We start from the raw sequence: 16,405 nt of genomic DNA, 5'->3' as shown, positions 1-16,405 counted from the left end.
CATTTTTGTTACGTGAAATTCTAGACAAGAATTTAAAAATAAATGTTGTTGTTTGACTTCTCATTTTTGCGCAGTAAGTTTTAAAGTAAACTCGTTTACATAGTAATCTAGGTCGAAACTTTAAGAGAAAGTAGGGAACTTCTCATAATATAACATATCCAAAATTCAGCTTTCGTCGGTGACATATGAGATGTTAAAATAATTTTCAAAACCTCGCAGCGACTCGATTTGGGAAGTAACCCAACGCAGCATACTTAAGGTGGCATATAAAATTCCATAGATATTGGATTAACATGATTTTGAGTTTATTCGGTAGCAAATCCATGAGGCTATTAAATCCCACTGGTTTTGTCCAAAAATCCCAAGTAACGATTGAGTTACGAATTTTTAAATTCAATGACAAAAACTGAAATTTTAAAGAAACAGCAAACTTTAAATCGCTAACCTTTTTTTCTTGTAAATGGTGGTTTTTAAATTGTTCCTATGACGCATATCAACGTTCAAACATAATTTATTCATAAAAAATATTCTTAGAATAGATCCACACATGACATCTATAGGAATCTAGTTTAAAAAAAACGTAAACATTTCATAATCAACTAAAGATATTAAATCACCGTTGTCTCCATGGCATGTTGCATCATCTTCTATCATCATCCACACCCCAAGGAAATCCATTCAACCTGTAGGAAGGGAATTAACCCATGAGTTTGAAACTCAATAGATATCATTGGTGCATTTCGTTATCAAATTAGAAATTTTGAACTATAGATTTATACTGTCGCATGTAGATGGATTTTCGACAAAATCCAATTACTATAGCATTATCATAACATGTAGAGCCGGAGAATGATCATTCAATCTATTGTAGTGCCGAAGCACCATACCCGAAGGTACTATTTCATTCAAACATTCATCGAAAAATCATAATTTGAAATGAAATAAACACTTGCACCTCTACCTACCTTAAATTTTCTTGGATATCAAAGAACAAATGTGTAGAAAGCCTTTCTTCTTCTCACCCTTGTTATTCCATTAACTTAAATTGACATAAAATATATTTTTTTAAGAGAAAATAAGATGAAATTCGGATTTAAGGCAGAATATAGTGAAAAAGTGACATTCCACTTCTTATAACCTTTCTTTTTAATGAAAAACTAAATGAGGGGAGTTGTATTATCATAAAATTTGTTAAATTGGATCTTTAACTAAAAATTTGAAGAGTTTTTAAGCCTAAAAAAATTCATAAAAAAGTTTTTATAAAAACATCTATATAGTGATTCAAACCTGGGTTGCCTATATGAAATACCATGTAGATGACGATTGGGGCAACCCAGTTATTCATTAAATCTTTATAATCAAATTTACTCAAACTTAATCTCTTAAATTGTTGGGCTTTTAATTAATTTATGGCTTGAGCTTTCAAAATCTTAAATGGTTTGAGCTTCCACAACTCGTTTCTTGAATGAGATAGGCTCGTGGTGCTAGATCATCACAACATAATAGCCTAATTTCATTTTATTTCTCGGGCTTCTACATCCCTTACACCTTAAACAAAATTTTGTCCTCGAAATTTACCTTATGGATTGGCAAAGAGTGTCGGATATTTGTCTTTAACTTCTTCTTCTTCTTCTTCTTCTTCGACTCCATGATTATTCCATTGCACCTTGACCAGTTGAATCTCCCTGTTCCGTAATTTATGTACCCTTCGATCCAGTATTCTAATAGGTAATTCCTCATAAGATAAATCTTTACGTACATTTAGGGATTGATAATTGACCACGTGGTCAAGATCATGCATATACTTCTTAATCATCGATATGTGAAATACGTTGTGAACTGCTGATAGTTCGGGCGGCAAAGCTAATCGATAAGCCACACTTCCGACCCTATCAAGTATTTCAAAAGGTCCGATATAACGAGGTCGTAGCTTGCCTTTCTTGCCAAACCTAAGTACACCCTTTATTGGTGCCACTTTTAAAAAGACTTTATCTCCAACTTGAAACTCCAAGTCCTTTCGTCTGATATCTGCATAGCTCTTTTGTCTGTCTTGTGATGCCTTTATCCTAGTACGGATCTTATCAATGGCTTCAATTGTCCTTTCAATGATCTCTGGTCCCAAAACTCTCTTTTCTCCGACTTCATCCCAATGAATATGTGATCTACATCTTTTACCATAGAGAGCTTCATACGGTGCCATTTCAATTGTTGCTTGGAAACTGTTATTATATGCAAATTCCACCAAAGGTAAATACAATTCCCAATTGCCTCCTAGATCCAAAATACTGGCTCTTAACATATCTTCCAAAGTCTGAATGGTTTTTTCAGATTGACCACCAGATTGAGGGTGATATGCCGTACTGAAATTCAATTTCATTTCCATAGCCACTTGCAAGCTCTTCCAAAACTTAGATGTAAATCTCGAATCTCTGTCAGACACAATGGATACGGAGGTACCATGCAATCTTACCATCTCTTTAATGTACAAACGTGCCAACTGATCTAGACTGAATGTCATTTTCACTGGAAGAAAATGAGCAGACTTCGTTAGATGGTCCACTATTACCCATATAGCATTGTGCCCTCCTGCTGATCTCGAAAATCCTACCACAAAGTCCATTACGATATTCTCTCACTTCCATTCTGGTATATCCAATGGATTTAACAACCATGTCGGTCTTTAATGTTCTGCTTTAACTTGTTGACACACAATGCATTTTGCCACAAATAGACCTATACTTCTTTTCATATTCCTCCACCAAAATGTATCTTGAAGGTCTCGATACATTTTCGTACCGCCAGGATGTGCAGTGTATGGAGTGATATGAGCCTCCTCCAATATCTCCTTCCTCAAAACTTCATCCTCAGGTACACAAATCCTTCCTTTAAACATTAGAGCCCTATCCGAAGCTATTCTAAAGTCTTTTCTCTTATCAGTACCAATCTCGTTCTTGATCTTTTGCAATAATGGGTCCTTACCTTGTGCCTCAATGATCCGATTTCTAAGAGTAGGTCGAACCACCAAAGTTGCTAAACGGGTGGTAACTTGCTCTGGTGTGGCAACCATTTCGATTCGTAAATTTTCCAAGTCCTTGATCAACTCCAACTGAATAGTAGGTAATGACGCCAATCGTCCCACTGACTTTCTACTTAGCGCATCGACAACAACATTTGCCTTACCAGGATGGTAATGGATAGTACAATCATAATCATTTACAAGTTCCAACCATCATCTCTATCTCATATTCAATTCCTTCTGCGTGAAGAAATATTTGAGACTTTTGTGATCCGTGTAAATGTCGCACTTCCCTCCATATAAGTAATAACACCATATCTTTAAAGCATGTACTATTGCAGCAAGTTCTAGATCATGCGTCGGGTAGTTCAGTTCATGTTGCTTCAATTGCCTTGATGCATAGGCAATCACTTTTCCGTGCTGCATTAGTACACATCCTAAACCTTGTTTGGATGCATCACTATATAAAACAAATCCTTCTGAACCTTCAGGTATTGTTAATACAGGTGTTGTAATCAATCGTCTTTTTAGCTCCTGAAAGCTCTGCGCACACTTATCTATCCATTGACACTTTACTCATTTCCTTGTCAATTGTGTCATTAGTCCAACTATTTTGGAGAATCCTTCTATAAATCTCCGATAGTACCCGGCCAATCCCAGAAAACTTCGAACTTCACCCACGTTAGTTGGTGTATTCCAATTAGTCACGGCTTCCACTTTTATCGAATCTACTACAATTTCTTGAGCAGTAACTACATGATCGAGGAATCCAACTCGTTCAAGCCAAAATTCACACTTTTTGAATTTGGCGTATAATTTTTCCTTATGCAATGTTTCTAATGCTATTCTAAGATGTTCTTCATGTTGATCTTTACTCTTGGAGTAAATTAGAATGTTATCAATGAAGACTATAAAAAATTTATCCAAATACTGATGAAATATTGTATTCATTAGATCCATAAACACTGCCGGAGTATTTGTCAATCCGAATGGGATAACCGTGAACTCGTAATGTCCGTAACGAGTTCTGAAAACTGTCTTAGGTATATCACTTTCCTTAACCTTCAATTGATGATATCCAGATCGTAAATCGATCTTGGAAAATACCTTAGCTCCTTTCAATTGATTAAACAAATTCTCGATTCTCGGGAGAGGATACCTAGTTTTGTCAATCAAACGGTTCAACCCCTGAAAGTCGATACACATGTGCATACTTCCATCTTTCTTCTTTACAAACAATACCGGTGTGCCCCATGGTAATACACTTGGTCGAATAAAGTCACAATCCTACAATTCTTGTAATTGAAATTTTAACTCCTAAAGTTCCTTTTGAGCCATTCTATATGGAGCTTTAGATACTGCTGCCGCTCCGAGAATCAAATTTATTGTGAACTCCACCTGTCTATCTGGTGCAGTACCAGGTAGTTCTTCTAGAAACACATCTATAAACTCTCATACCACTGGTACGTCCTCAATCTTTATTGTCGTCTGTTTTTCTTCTGATCCAAGTGACCAAGTCCATTTTCTCTCCACTCCTTCACGTGGCTTTTCATATGCATTTGGACTTCACTCTAAACCCCACAGAGAGAAGAATTGACACAGTGGTCTATGAAGAGTTTGAGACCATCATTCAAATTTTCGAATTTTCTTTTTTTGTGCTATTTTGTGATTTTCTTTCGTCTAGATAACAAATCAACAGCCTGCTTGTTTGATTTTATATGTTTTTATTCTAAAATTCATTTGATTTTGAGATTTGAGAAGTATTTGAAAGCCCAAGAACAACTAACCAAGAGGGAGGGTGAATTGGTTATTTAAAATTTTTTCGAAAATAAACGCAAATTAAAGCAAATAACTATGAATATACAAGATAACACAAAAGTAATAAGAGGAAGGGAAAAGAGAATGCAAACGATGTAATAAGGAGGTTTGACCCAATCACGATCTACGTTTCCCGTTACCAGGCTCTCCGTCACGAACAAGGCCTTTTTCACTGTATTGATTGACTTATGGTGCAATCCAACTCTTACAATGCTTTCGGTGACTTACAAGCAAGGAGCACCGATCCTTTTACAATCGTTGAACTTTTCGAGACTTCAACACGACCCACAATTCAATCAAAAGTAAGCTTTACAAAAAAGGAATATTCTCCCACAGTAAAGATATATTCAAAGTTGAGTACAATGGAGAAAAGTATGATAACACTTTAATGAATGGCAATAAGTAAAGCTCAAGTGTTAGGTTTGAAAAACTTTGATCAATGACTTTCAAAAGTAAACTCAATCAAAAGTGAATGAATTGATAAAGATAAATAAGGAGTAGAGAGTTAAAACTTGAAGTATCTCAATTTAATGCTCTTGGAAGTGATAATTATTAATGCAAGAGGTTAGGGTATTTATAGAGTCCAAAACGTTAAAAAAATCTGAATTTGCGGATGACTCGTTCGGTCGACCGCCTCTTGTCCGGAAGACCAATATAGCCGTTTGTACAGTAATAATCAGAAGTGAGAACGGTCAAATTCGAACCATTGGAGGAGTCCGGTCGACCGCTTCTTTGGGCGGTTGACTGCCACGGCAGTGCGGTCTTTTCACGTTTTGGTCTCGTTTGTTCCGATTTGAAAGTTTTGAAGTGTATGGACTCTTGGAGAATATTTTTAACTAAATTTTCATAATAAAAATGTCTTTAAAATCCATATATCATTTTTAAAAGTCATTTTCATGTTTGATAAAAAATGTTGCATTCGAATTATCTTAGTGCACAAAAATTATTTTTAATGCATAGCAAGATTTTGAGCTTAACTACTCTTTGTCAAATATCAAAGTATTAGTACATTTACATTTTGCCTAAGAAATCAAGTCTTTGCTCCGAAGTATGCCTCGTCTTGATCTTTCATTGATGTCGTCTCTCACACTCTTGATCTTTTTTGCATTTATCTCTTAAGCTTTTTGTCTCGAATGTTTGACTTGAATACATGGTTTCTATTTTGATTTTCATTTGACGTCCGATAATACATGATTAATTTGAACATTGAACTATCATTACTAAAATGAATTTGTTAAAAATAAAAATAATCTTGTTTGTTATGATCAAAATATTGAGGATTAAGTCGACCATATGTCAACAATTTTCCCTTTTTTATTATGACAAACAAGATAATTTGCAAGATAAATTTAACAATTTATATCAAGAAATATGCATTAAAAAATTTATCATGTAATCTATTCCCCCTATCCTTTACAAATCATGACCATATATTAAAAATATATATTTTATGTTCAATCATGCATAATCGTCTCACCATATTTCCCTCTTTTGGCATAAGCAAAAAGATATAGCATTTAAGAGCAATATAAAATCATACAACATTTCCCCTTAATTTAACACACAAAGCATAAAAATAGTTTAGACGTCAACAGAAGCAAATATAAAGACAATAGTGATCAATAGTTTAGACCCACATAAGGAGTACAATACAAATGCATAAAATTATATCTAAGACTCCGGAGGAGGTGGCGGCGGGAAAAGTGCATCAAACCGAGCATAACAGGCATTTTGCTGAGCTTGCATGGCTTCTTGCTGAACAGTGTAATAAGTATAAAAAGCATCTTGCTGAGCCTGCATCGTCGTCTGTTGAGCTTGTATTGTGTCTTGCTGAACTTGCAATTGGTGAAGCATCCCACCAAGCCCGTCGATAGATGAGGTAAGAGAGTCAAGCCGTCCATTGAGAAGATTCGGTAAAAGTAAAACGATCGGAAGGTGGAGGAGCACTTGATCCCGGAATGTCATGTGGAGGACTGGGAACGAGTGGTGTGTCGTCGGCCTGATCATCTTCCTCCTCGTCATTTCCTTCGAAGGGTAAGGTTGAAGGGCCCGAATCCAGATCAAACCCCTTAGTACAGGCCACCCATTGCCCATGCTCTTTGACAATTTTCATGCGTTTAAGAGTATAAATATTGATAGAGTCAGTGGGACGGAGAGAAACAGAGACTTCGCCATTTAGAGGAATTTCAAAATATTTAAAGATCTTAGTGAGTAGCATGCCAAATGGTAAGGCCTTTATGCAAGTGGCGGAATGGATTATTTTCATGTGACCAATAACAATTGTTGGAAAGTTTAATTTCGTCCGGCTAAGAATAAGACAAGAAGGAATAAATTGAAGTGAGTTACTTCATCGAGATGACCTTTCCTAGGTAGAATAATATGGGCGATGATGTTGTGTAAAACCTTACAAGGTAAAGTTAACTGATTTGAACTAAGTATTGTCGGGTGTTCAAAATTCTTTCCGGTCACTCTACAGCATGCAACAATAGGATTATAACCTTCAAATGTTGGATGAGCCATATGACAAAACACTTGATTTGAACAATCTTCTAACTTAAGAAGAGAACGTTGAAGGGCATGGGTAATGGTAATTCGTTTACCTTTGAGAAAACAAGAAATACTACCCAGACGAGGAATATAAACCATGTTTTTGTAAAATTCTTGCATAAGCTTAGGATAAGCATTTTCTTCCATGGATGCAATGGAAGTCCAACCCATGCTTTCAAAGAACTCTGCTATATGAAATGCAGGTGCTTAAAGTGTAAAATCGTCAAAATCTATAGTCTTACCTATAAGAATGGGAGATTTATCAAAGTGATTTTATGGCACTACAGGTTCGTCCTCTGATGAAGGAGTTGGTAGCCTCTCCCTCTTTGGCTTCTTTCCCGATATTTTCACTCTAGGCATGATGATTTAAATGTGGAAAAACTTTATAACCCGGTCGACCGTGTGAAAGGAGAGAAAGATGAGTTAGAGTTGGAAAGAAATGGGGATTTTAAGAGTTTGAAGAAAAAAAGTGATGGGTTTTGCAAATGTTGTGGAAATTTCAAGAAATAGTTGTAGATCTAGGTAGATCTAAGAGGAAGAAGAAGAGAAGTGAGAAAAAATGGATGAGAAATGAAGAAGAAAGGGTTTTAAAACCCGAAAAAAAACGTCGGTACGATCGACCGGCTGGGCCGTCTAGTCGACTGGACGTCATTTTTTTTTGTCGCTCAAAACCTCTGGTTTTCCGGTTGATTGGAAGTCATCTGGCCAAAATTATTATTATTATTATTATTATTATTATTATTATTATTATTATTATTATTATTATTATTATTATTTTGTGGCTCGAAAACTCTGGTTTTTCGGTAAATCTCTTCCAGTCGACCGGAAGTCATTCGGCAGAATTTTTTTTTATTTTTATTATTTTTTTTATGGAATGCAAAAACATTAGTGATAAAAACTTAAATTTATATTACTTCACTTTCGTTAATTATTCCTAAACCTTTTCTAATATGAGAGAATCGATCATGTGTTAGAGGTTTGGTAAAAATATCGGCTAATTGGTCGTCGGTTTTGATAAATTCTAATTCAATATCTCCCTTTTGTACATGATCACGAAGAAAGTAGTGACGAATTTCAATATGTTTAGTTCGTGAATGCAAGACGAGATTTTTAGATAAATTAATGGCACCAGTATTATCACATAAAATAGGTATATGATCGTAAGTCAAATGATAATCACATAAAGTTTGTTTCATCCAAAGTGTTTGTGCACAACAACTAGCGGCCGAGATATATTCCGCATCGGCGGTGGATAGTGCAACGAAATTTTATTTCTTACTAGACCAAGACACAAGTGCAAAACCTAGAAAGTGATAATTTTCGCTAGTGCTTTTACGATCAACATTACATCCGACCCAATCGACATCCGAATAATTAATTAAGTCAATATGAGTGCCTTTTGAATACCAAAGTCCTAAAGTTCTTGTACCACTTAGATAACAAAAAATTCTTTTTACGGCCTTTAAGTGTGATTCTTTAGGATTACATTGAAAGCGAGCACATATGCAAACACTAAACATAATATCGGGCCTACTAGCAGTTAAATAAAGAAGGGATCCGATCATACCTCGATATTTTGTGGCGTCCACGGATGTACCTTGCTCATCCTTATCAAGTTTTAGAGATGTGCTTATTGGTGTATTCATAGGCTTGATATCATGCATGTCAACTTTCTTAAGAATGTCTAATATGTATTTATTTTGATTTATGAAAATTCCTTCTTTCATTTGTTTAATTTGAAGGACAAGAAAAAATTTTAACTCACCCATCATGCTCATTTCAAATTCGTTACTCATGCATTTTGAAATTTTTTCACAAAGATGAATATTTATAGCGCCAAAGATAATATCGTCAACATAAATTTGAACAATGAGCATATCCTCTTGATGAGTTTTTATAAAAAGTCTAGTATCCACTTTTCGAATCGAAAATCATTTGAGAGAAGAAATTTGCTCAACATTTCGTACCAAGCTCTAAGAGCTTGTTTCAAATTGTAAAGAGCTTTTTTAAATTTAAATACATGATCCGAATACTTGTGATCCTTAAAATCGGGAGGTTGCTCAATAAAAAACTTTTTCTTGAATGAAACCATTTAAAAATGCACTTTTAACATCCATTTGATAAAGTGTAAAACCTTTGTAACATGCAAATGCAAGAAGCATCCGAAAGGATTCTAATCTTGCTACGAGTGCAAATGTTTCTTCATAGTTGATACCTTCTTCTTAATTGTAACCTTGGGCTACTAATCTAGCCTTCTTATGCACAATTATTCCATTTTCATCTCTTTTATTTCTAAAAATCCATTTTGTTCCAATAACTGTTTGATTTTTTGGTCTAGCGACTAAGTCCCAAATAAGGTTTCTTTCAAATTGATTTAATTCTTCTTATATTGCTAGAATCCAAAACTCATCAAACTCGACTTCTTTGAAATTCTTAGGTTTGATTTGAGAAATAAATGCACAACTACCAAAATGATTTTTATAAGAGGTTCTATTAGTGATACCTTTTGATGGATCGCCAATTATTAGCTCTTTGGGATAAGATGGAACAAACCTCCATTCTTTTGGTAACGAGGGATCACTTTATTCTCTGGTTTGTCTTTCTTTATTTTTTTGAGCATTTGACTTTTCTATGTCTCCATTTGGTGCCTCCTTATTTTAGTCTTGAATCTTCATTTATTCAAAAGAAGCTTCCAAACCTACATCGTCATCACTACATTTTTCTCAATCGAATGAGTTAGTTTCATCAAAAGTAACATGCATGGATTTTTCAACGACTAGAGTTCATTTATTAAAAACTCTATGTGCTTTGCTAGTCGATGAATATCCTAAGAAAATTCCAATATCGGATTTAGAGTCAAATTTTCCCAAATTGTCTTTTATATTCAAAATAAAACATTTATATCCAAAAAACTTTGAAATAACTAATATTTGGAATTCTATTTTTCCAAAATTCGTAAGTAGTTTTAGTTTTCCTTTTACTTACTAATACTCTATTGATAATGTAGTAAGCGGTATTAACGGCTTCGGCCCAAATATATTTAGGCAATTTATTTTCATTTAACATAGTTAGAGTCATTTCTTGTAATGTATGATTCTTCCTTTCTACTACACCATTTTGTTGAGGTGTTCTAGGAGCCGAAAAATTAGGTTCATATCCATATTCTTTACAAAAATCATCAAACCTAACATTATCAAATTCTCCACCATGGTCACTTCTAATAGTTGAAATAGAATAGTCTTTTTCATTTTCAACATTCTTACAAAAATGTTTAAAAGTTTTCAAAACTTCTTCTTTTAAGCTTAAAAATATAACTCAAGTAAATCTTGAAAAATCATCAACAATAACAAAAGCATAATGTTTACCTCTTAAGCTAGCCGTCCTAGAAGGTCCAAAAAGATCCATATGGAGAAGTTGTAAAGGTTTTGTAGTTGAAGTAAAAAGTTTTGGTTTAAAAGAGCTTTTTACTTGTTTTCCAAATTGACAAGCATCACAAATTTTATCTTTTTCAAATTTCAAATTTGGTAAACCTTTTACAAAACAATTTTTGAAAATTTTTGAAAGAAGATCCATGTTTACATGTCCAAGTCTTCTATGCCATAACCATGATTCCTCTTTCAAACTAAGTATACATTTTTCATTATTTTTCAATTCAATGTTTATAATATAAACATCTTTACTTCGACTTCCTATAAAAATCACATCTTTAGATGTAGCGTCCTTAATAAGGCATTTGGTAGAATCGAATTTTATGTTATAACCTTTGTCACATAATTGACTAATACTTAGTAAATTATGTTTAAAATTATCAACAAGTAAAACATTTTCAATAAAGGGGGATAAGTGGTTACCAATGTTTCCAAAGCCTATTATTTTACCTTTGGCGTTATCTTCAAAGGTCACATGTCCTCCATCCTTCTCTTGAAAGTTTGATAACAATGATCGATCTCCGGTCATATGCTTCGAACATCCACTATCTAAGAACTATTTGCTTTTTGTTTTCTTTGGTATCTACAAAGATAATTTAGGTTTTGATTTTTGGTACCCATTTAAACTTGGGTCCTTGGTAGTTAGTTTTTGCGGATTCTTTTATTCACTTGTATTTGTTTTCAAAGAAAAATTTCTTTTTAGTTAAACAATTGAAGGTTACATGCCCACTTTATTACAAAAATTACAAGAAGTATTTGAAGTCTTAACAAATATATTTTTGAATGATTTTTGTTTTAGAGATGGTTTATATCCAATTTTTCCTTTATCAAAAACGCACTTTTGACTACCAAGCATCAAATTAAAATTTTTCTTACATTCGGTAAATTTATGAATAATGTTCGTTAAGTCATTAATTTTCTCTTTCAAAGAAATGTTTTCTTTTAAGAAATTTTGATCAATATTTTCTTTTTGCTTTTCCGAAATCTTCTTAATCTCTTCTTTTAAAATAGAATTTTTCTTTTTAAAGATAGCATGATTCAAAACAGGTTTTTCAAAATTTTTAAGCATTTCATCATATGAATTTGAAAGTTCATCATAAGAACATACCTCATCTTCGATTGCCATGAAGCACATATTTGCCACTTCATTATCATTCCCATTTTGTTTTTCGTCGTCGTTATCATCCCATGAAGCTTGTAGTGTCTTTTTCTTGAAATTTTTCTTTTTGTTGGAACATTCGGTTCTCTTGTGACTCGACTTATCACAATCATAACAAATGATCTCTTTGCTCATTTCTTCCCCCTTTTCTTCTTTCTTTCGAAATCTTCGATTATTGCGAAAACCTCTCCATTTTTTGACAAGAAGGACCAAATCATCAAGCTCTTCATCGCTCATATTTTCATTTGATGTTCCTTCTTCAATTGCCGATTTTAATGCAGTTTGTCGTTTAGGAGGCTCCTTTGATTCCCCCTTACTTTTTCTCGTTTTCTCCTTAACCTCGGCATTATTTAACTCATTGGTCATTAATGTGCCGTAGAGCTCTTCCAAAGGATATGTATTTACATCCTTAGTATTCTCGATTAACATCCTTAATGGACTTCATTCCTCTGATAAGGACCTAAACATTTTACTCACAAGTTCACCGTTAGTAAATTTACGATCAAAACCTTTAAGACCATTTACAATATCGGTAAAGCGAGTAATCATGTCAACAATAGGCTCATTTTATTTCATAAAGAAATTTTCAAATTCTTTAACTAGCATATTTATCTTTGTTTCTTTAACTTTACTTGTGCCAACATGAGTAATTTCAAGAGTATGTCAAATATCATATGCCGAATCACATGTACTAATTCGATTAAATTCATTTCTATCAAGTGTACAATAAAGTAGATTTTTAGCCTTGGCATTTAATGATAGTTTTCTCTTATCTTCATCATCGTATTCTTCTCTAGATTTGGGAGAATTTGGTTCGGTCTACCGTCTACTTTAATAGTCTTAGTGGGAGCATATGGACCATATTCTATAACTTCCCAAATATTGTAATCAATAGATTGAACATATATCATCATCCTAGCCTTCCAATAGTTATAATGTGTACCATCAAAGAAAGGAGGCCGGTTTGTAGAGTGCCCTCACTATTTTGAAAAACTTGGTTAGTCATTACTCAAAATTGTAGAATAAAAAAAAAAAGAGTATCAATCTCTGATACCAATTGAAGGCCCAAGAATAACTAACCAATAGGTGGGTGAATTGGTTATTTGAAACTATTTCGAAAATAAACGTAAATTAAAGCAAATAACTATGAATAAACAAGATAACACAAAAGTAATAAGAGGAAGGGAAAAAAGAATGCAAACGATGTAATAAGGAGGTTCGATTCAATCACGATCTACGTCCCCCGTTACCAAGCTCTCCGTCACGAGCAATGCCTTTTTCGCTGTATTGATTGACTTATGGTGCAATCCAACTCTTATAATGCTTCCGGTGACTTACAAGCAAGGAACACCGATCCTTTTACAATCGTTGAACTTTTCGGGATTTCAACACGACCCACAATTCAATCAAAAGTAAGTTTTACAAAAAAAGAATCTCCTCCCACAATAAAGATATATTCAAAGTTGAGTATAATGGAGAAAAGTAGGCTAACACTTTAATGAATGACAATAAGTAAAGCTCAAGTATTAGTTTTGAAAAACTTTGATCAATGACTTTCAAAAGTAAACTCAATCAAAAGTTTTTCCAAAGTGAATGAATTGATAAAGATAAATAAGGAATAGAGAGTTAAAACTTGAAGTATCTCAATTTAATGCTCTTGGAAATGATAATTATTAATGCAAGAGGTTGGGGTATTTATAGAGTCCAAAACGTTAAAAAAATCTGAATTTGCGGATGACTCGTCCTGTCGACCGCCTCTTGTCCGGAAGACTAATATAGTCGTTTGTACAGTAAAAATCAGAAGTCAGAACGGTCAAACTCGGACCGTTGGACGAGTCTGGTGTGCTGCCTCTCATGGCCGGTCGACCGGTCCAGTCGACCGCCTCTCTGGGCGGTTGACCGCCCCGACAGTGCAATTTTTTCACGTTTTGGCCTCGTTTGTTCCGATTTGAAAGTTTTGAAGTGTATGGACTTTTGAAAAATATTTTTAACTAAATTTTCAAAATAAAAATATCTTTAAAATCTATATATCATTTTTAAAAGTCATTTTCACGTTTGATCAAAAAGGTTGCATTCGAATTATCTTAGTGCACAAAAATTATTTTTAATGCATAGCAAGATTTTGAGCTTAACTACTCTTTGCCAAATATCAAAGTATTAGTACCTTTAAATTTTTCCTAAGAAATCAAGTCTTTGCTCCAAAGTATGTCTCGTTTTGATCTTTCATTGATGTCGTCTCTCACACTCTTGATCTTGATTTTTTTTGGCATTTATCTCTTAAGCTTTTTGTTTCGAATGATTTGATTTGAATACATGGTTTCTATTTTGATCTTCATTTGAAGTCCGATAATACATGATTAATTTGAACATTGAACTATCATTACTAAAATGAATTTGTTAGAAATAAAAATAATCTTTTTTGTTATGATCAAAACATTGAGGATTAAGTCGACCATTTGTCAACAATATTGTCGTTCACATACCCATTGCTTGTTATCTCATCTGAAACTAAAGTTTGGGTGCTTAACATGGATCAATGATTCAACATAATGTTCACAGTTATTCAAAATTATGACCTCATGTTCTCAAAAAATCTAGATTTTTTATTGTTTTCCTCTGCTATAGAGTTTAATTTTTAGCTCATTTTATCTTCATATTTAAATTAAAGGGTCCATACATTTCAATATTATTGTGCAAAACGTTCATACATTTCATTTTTGACATTTTCGCCCTTATTTCAACGTTTCATTATAGAAAACGTCATTTTCACAAATTTTAATGTAAAATGATCAAAATACCATCCCATTTAAAATAAACCAAAAAAAAAAATAAAGAAAAATAAAGAATAAATTACAATCTTACTCCTAAATGTTATAAAAAGTGCAAGTGAGTTCAAATAATTATTAAAATGCCTAATAGGACAAAATATCCCTATATTTGTATGTTTCAAATTGATGAAAATGACATTTTCTGTAATAAAACGTGAAAATAGGGAAGAAAATACAAAAAAAATGAAATGTAGAGACTTTTTCGCAAGAACTGTCAAACATATGGATATTTTTGCTATTAGGCTTTATTAGAATATAAAAAATAACAAAAAACTCTCCCCCTATCTCTTTCCTCTTTTTCTCCAAATGCGTCAGTCACTTTAGAAATAAAAAAACTCCAGCAAATCACCACCAAAACTGTTGGACCTCTCTATCACCGAAAAGCCCTCACTTCCCTGTACACATGCCACCCAACGTCCAACCTTAAAACCTTCATGCCAACAGATTTGTCTGGATTGCAAGCCAAAATACCTAACTCACGAATGCAAATACTGGCGGCCTTCCTGATTCCGAAGAGACCCATGTTTTTTCCAACACACCAATCGATTATACTCACTAGGGTGCCTCTCTTTATGATCTTAAATATCAATGGATGGTTCAGTGGTATAAAGGTTCAACGGTTTGGACGATGGTTGGTCGGAATTTTTTCACTTCTAACGTGACAGTCCCATTTGGAGAAAAAGTGAAAAGAGAGAGTTTTTTTTTTGTTATTTTTAATATTTTAATAAAGCCTAATAACAAAAAAAATCCCTACGTTTGACATTTCTTGTAGAAAACATCCATATGTTTCAATTTTTTTTGCGTTTTCATCCTTATTTCTACGTTTCATTGCGAAAAACGTTATTTTCACCAATTTGAAACGTAAAGACGTTTTTCACACTCTAGGTCAAACGTAGGGACGTTTTGTGTTATTAGGTTTTTTAATAATTATTTGGACTCACTTCCACTTTTTAAAACATTTAAGTGTAAGATTGTAATTTATTCTTTATTTTTCTTTTATTTAAATGGGAGGGTATTTTTGTCATTTTATATTAAAAATGGTGAAAATAACGTTTTTTGGAATGAAACGTTGAAATAATGGCGAAAATACAAAAAAAATTAAAGGTATTGATATTTTGCACAATAATATTGAAAGATAGAGACTTTTTGTGCTAATTACCCTAAATTAAATTGGATAAAATATTCAAATATTTTTAGTTTGAAAATGACATAAGTCAAAAACAACAATTTTGTTGGCAATAATTGCTTATAAATGTCGTTTGGAAGTCGAAGATATGAAATTTTGATGTGTTATAAGATTGGACAATGCGTTTTAACCTCCACTTGTATAATTTAGTTGAATAATACAATTGTAGTAGTGTATTGACTTAGCTTCATTAATAATATGCCGCTTAAAAAAATTGTATTTTAATTTTTGATCCTACAATATCAAACATCTAGCTTCGTCCCTGTGAATACACCCTCTATAATTTTATCTTTTAAAGTATTTTAATTTTCATGAAAAAATAATATAATAATTTTGAGGGAAGTTAGTAAAAATAAAAGATAAAGAAAAACAATAAAGTTTTTAAAGATTAATAAAATGAAGCCTTATTTGATGGTCATTATT

The sequence above is a fragment of the Olea europaea genome, unplaced genomic scaffold (assembly GCF_002742605.1).
Source record: "Olea europaea var. sylvestris unplaced genomic scaffold, O_europaea_v1 scaffold1471, whole genome shotgun sequence".
NCBI classification, from domain to species: Eukaryota; Viridiplantae; Streptophyta; class Magnoliopsida; order Lamiales; family Oleaceae; genus Olea; species Olea europaea.
This window is presented reverse-complemented; position numbering follows the sequence as displayed.